This window comes from Athene noctua, unplaced genomic scaffold (assembly GCF_965140245.1).
Source record: "Athene noctua unplaced genomic scaffold, bAthNoc1.hap1.1 HAP1_HAP1_scaffold_382, whole genome shotgun sequence".
Classification (NCBI taxonomy): Eukaryota; Metazoa; Chordata; class Aves; order Strigiformes; family Strigidae; genus Athene; species Athene noctua.
Genome location: NW_027437840.1, coordinates 62,501 through 67,500, shown reverse-complemented (window position 1 = coordinate 67,500; position 5,000 = coordinate 62,501).

Here is a 5,000-nt window from a genome sequence, read left to right as displayed (position 1 = left end):
ACCTCTCGTCCCATCCCCAAGGCCCCCTCAAGGAGCTGGGCAACAGCCCCCGACGGGCTGGAACCGTACGGAGCACCGCTGTGTCAACACACATACCGGCGCTCCCCCCCTCCGCCATCATCGGGCTCTCGGGGGACCGGGGGGGGGACGGGGGTAACCACCCACGGTAGTCTCACAGCTCGGCTCCCCCCCCCAGTATCCAGCGTTCAAGTGCCGCCAGCCGCCTCCGGCCACCGGTCTTCGGCCTCTCCCGTGCACCTCTGCCCGTCCTTTTCTCACCACTCGGCAGCGACCGCCCCAACGCCGCCCGGCTTCGTGCCGTTCGGCATCTCTCTGGGTGCTCTCGGTTCCGTGCACGCTCGCCTGACAGAGCACCGGCTTGAGAACCGTGCCCAATTCCCCGGGGGAAACCACCGTCTGCGGCCGCCCAGCATTCCACTTGGCCGGCTAAGCCGCGTGCCCTCGCTCGGTGGCGCTTGTCTGGAGCAGAGACGCCTCGTGCCCCTATATAAGGAGAATATGGGTCCGCGCCGGAAAGGGGCGCTTAAAGGCAGTGTCTGCCTGCCAGCGGGGGAGGCGCTGCAGAGACGCCGACTCTTACGATGACCTAACTGGAGGCAGCGCGAAACAGCGACCCCTTGGAGGAACTGCCGGAGCCAACAGGTCTGCCCGCGCTCTAAGTCCCGACGGAGCCGGGTAGACCTGGCAGCCCTTTCGACGGACGCTGAGCCGGCCGCCGGCAACGTGGAGCCGGGTACACCTAGCGGCCACCGCCGGTCGCCTCGGAGGTGGGTAGACCTGACGGCCGCCTCACGCCCCGGAGGCGGGTAGACCTGACGGCCGCCTCACGCCCCGGAGGCGGGTAGACCTGACGGCCGCCACACGCCGCGGAGGCGGGTAGACCTGACGGCCGCCACACGCCCCGGAGGCGGGTAGACCTGACGGCCGCCTCACGCCGCGGAAGCGGGTAGACCTGACGGCCGCCTCACGCCCCGGAGGCGGGTAGACCTGACGGCCGCCTCACGCCCCGGAGGCGGGTAGACCTGACGGCCGCCTCACGCCCCGGAGGCGGGTAGACCTGACGGCCGCCTCACGCCCCGGAGGCGGGTAGACCTGACGGCCGCCTCACGCCGCGGAAGCGGGTAGACCTGACGGCCGCCTCACGCCCCGGAGGCGGGTAGACCTGACGGCCGCCTCACGCCCCGGAAGCGGGTAGACCTGACGGCCGCCTCACGCCCCGGAGGCGGGTAGACCTGACGGCCGCCTCACGCCCCGGAGGCGGGTAGACCTGACGGCCGCCACACGCCCCGGAGGCGGGTAGACCTGACGGCCGCGTCGCGCCCCGGAGGCGGGTAGACCTGACGGCCGCCTCACGCCCCGGAGGCGGGTAGACCTGACGGCCGCCACACGCCCCGGAGGCGGGTAGACCTGACGGCCGCCTCACGCCCCGGAGGCGGGTAGACCTGACGGCCGCCTCACGCCCCGGAGGCGGGTAGACCTGACGGCCGCCTCACGCCGCGGAGGCGGGTAGACCTGACGGCCGCCTCACGCCCCGGAGGCGGGTAGACCTGACGGCCGCCTCACGCCCCGGAGGCGGGTAGACCTGACGGCCGCGTCGCGCCCCGGAGGCGGGTAGACCTGACGGCCGCCTCACGCCCCGGAGGCGGGTAGACCTGACGGCCGCCACACGCCCCGGAGGCGGGTAGACCTGACGGCCGCCTCACGCCCCGGAGGCGGGTAGACCTGACGGCCGCCTCACGCCCCGGAGGCGGGTAGACCTGACGGCCGCCTCACGCCGCGGAGGCGGGTAGACCTGACGGCCGCCTCACGCCCCGGAGGCGGGTAGACCTGACGGCCGCCTCACGCCCCGGAGGCGGGTAGACCTGACGGCCGCCTCACGCCCCGGAGGCGGGTAGACCTGACGGCCGCCTCACGCCCCGGAGGCGGGTAGACCTGACGGCCGCCACACGCCCCGGAGGCGGGTAGACCTGACGGCCGCCACACGCCGCGGAGGCGGGTAGACCTGACGGCCGCCTCACGCCGCGGAGGCGGGTAGACCTGACGGCCGCCTCACGCCCCGGAGGCGGGCAGACCTGTCGGCCGCTTCACGCCCCGGAGGCGGGTAGACCTGGCGGCCGCGTCGTGCGAGACATTTTTGTTTCGATAGATGCCAATGAAATCCGAAAAAAAATAAATGAAAAGGGAAATTTTTTTTCTTAACGCACCCCCGCACCCCCGCGCCCCGCCGCGCTCTCATGTGCACGCAGCACCAGCCCCCCCACCCCCCCGCCCCGACCCGTTGGCTGCCATGCAGTCGCTGGCATCATTCGCTGCCCGCCCCCTCGGCCGCCAGTCAGCCCCTCTGCGCCGCGCCACTCCGCGCCGCACGGCGCCGCCCGCCACTCCCCCCCCCCGCTTCCCGCGGCTGCCAGGGGACCCGGCAGAAGCGGCGACGTTCCCCGCACCTCACCCCCAACGGAGACGCCCGTCTCGCTGGAGCGAGTTCGCATCGGGAACCGGGCGCTTTTCGCCGGGTCGGGGTCCCGGCGCTGCCGGGCGGTCCTCGGCTTCAGCTGTTGGTTTCGCAGCGTGGGTTTAGCTTTAGTCTCGGGGGAGGGGGGGTGTGGGGGGGGGTGCGTGTGTGTGTTTTTATTTTGTTTCTTTCCCCCCGCCTTTCGCTGTGCCGCAGAGGCGTGGGCACCGGGCGCCCTTCACCGGGTCCGGGTCCGGGTCCGGGTCCGGGTCCGGGTCCGGGTCCCGGCGTTGCCAGGCGCTCGCTGGCATTCGCGTTTAGGTTTTTTTCGACGGGGTTGGGGTGGGGGGGTGGGAAGGGGGCTCCCGGGCTTTATGTGTGGGAATGGGGGGTGTGTGCGCGTGTGTGTGTGTGTGTGTGTGTGTGTTGTTCGGATTGTTGTTTTGTTGTTTGTTCCCCCCCCCCCCCCCCCCCCCCCGCCGCGACACACACGCGCTCGGACACACACGCAGAGACACAGAGAGAGAGAGAGAGAGAGAGAGGCGCGCGCGCGAGAGAGAGACACAGGCGCGCGCACACACACACACACACGCACACACAGACACAGACACACGCACGCGCACACACACAGACACCCCCAGCCCCCCACCCCCCCCAGCCCCCCGACCCCCACCGTCGCCCGCGCGCCCGAAGAGCCGTTGGTCCCCGCCCCACCGCTGCAACTCCGGAGCTGCAGGGCGGTGGGTGCGGCCGCCAACCGACCGCAGCCTCCTCGGCGCCGCGGAGCACTACGGCTGGGGGGTGGGGGATCGGGGGCGGTTTCTGTTACACCACCACCACCACCACCACCCGCCCTCGCTGCTCTCCCTCCCACCCCTTCGGCGTTCGTTTGGCTTTCAACCCGCGGCGGGAACGGAGCAGGCGGGCAGGAGGGCGGGCGGCCGAGCGACCGACTGAGGAAGGCGGGGAGCCGGGCCGCGGGCACGGCGCGGCAGGGACTCGGCAGCTGCGGGGGCTCAGCGTCCAAAACACGCGCCACCCATCATCGCCGCCGCCGGCGGGAGGCCCCTCCGGGCCCCCCGGCACGGAGGCGGCGGCGGCGACGCCGCTGGGTCCTAAGGTCTCCCGCCTTCCTTCCCTGGAGCGGCCAATGTGCTGCTGCTGGTGGAAAGCGGGCCGGAGGTAGGGGGCGGCCGGTCTCCTCGCGAACCCCGGGGGTGGCAGGGGGCGGCCGGTGTCACGGTGGACCTGGTGGCGGGAGGGGTGGGGGTTGGGGGGGGGTCGGCAGGGGGGTCGACAGAGCTCGTTGCGGCGGTGGGGGGGCGGGGGGGGGGGGGGGGTGGTGGGGGGGTGGTGTTGGTGGGGAGCGGTTTCTGTTGTTACACACACACCCCCGCCCCGTCGCTGCTCTCCCTCCCACCCCTTCGGCGTTCGTTTGGCTTTCAACCCGGGGCGGGAACGGAGCAGGCGGGCAGGAGGGCGGGCGGCCGAGCGACCGACTGAGGAAGGCGGGGAGCCGGGCCGCGGGCACGGCGCGGCAGGGACTCGGCAGCTGCGGGGGCTCAGCGTCCAAAACACGCGCCACCCATCATCGCCGCCGCCGGCGGGAGGCCCCTCCGGGCCCCCCGGCACGGAGGCGGCGGCGGCGACGCCGCTGGGTCCTAAGGTCTCCCGCCTTCCTTCCCTGGAGCGGCCAATGTGCTGCTGCTGGTGGAAAGCGGGCCGGAGGTAGGGGGCGGCCGGTCTCCTCGCGAACCCCGGGGGTGGCGGGGGCGGGGGGGTGGGGGGGTGGGATGGGGCGGGGGGTGGCGGGGGGGGGTGGGTGGGCTGGGGGGTGGGGGGGGCGGCCGGTGTCACGGTGAACCTGGTGGCGGGAGGGTTGGGGGGGGGGGGGGGGGGGCGGGCTCGTCGCGGGCCAAGCGGCGGTGTTGGGGGGGCGCCGCCGGTCTCACGGAGAAGCACGTGGCGGGTGGGGCGGCTTTGGCGGGATGGGGGGGCGGCCGTATACGCGTGCGCGCGCGGGCAGCCCCAGGCAGACGGCTTCGGGCCGGGCAGCTTGTGGGGGTGCGGGGCAGGCGGGCGCACGTGCGTGGGCAGAGCGTGAGCTCCTGAACCGTTTCTGAATCGATGCCCTAGCGCTGGTCAGGCTTCCGCTTGACCTCTCCGTTCGTGATTCTCGTCGCGTGTTTTCAGGTCCGCGTTCGATCCCGTCTCAGCCGAACTCTTCCCTGCCGGTTCCGACCCTCGCGTCCGTACGCTAGCCGGCAGCTGCGCTGGCCCCGTCGCCTCCCCAGTTGAAGGTGAGATCACGAGGGGCGCTGCATAAGCCAGGCCTCGCCTCGCCGCTGGCCTGCCTACCGGCTCGAAAGCTGCAGGAGACCCCCTCGCGTGAGAGCCCACCAGCCACGGCCCGGCCCAGGCCCATCACGTCCTAGTCCAGGCGTGACTTCGCCGCGAGAGGCTCAGGCCACGGCCTGCTCCCTGCCTTGGAGCTACGCGGGTGCCCGTGTCATCCCGAGCCGCCGCC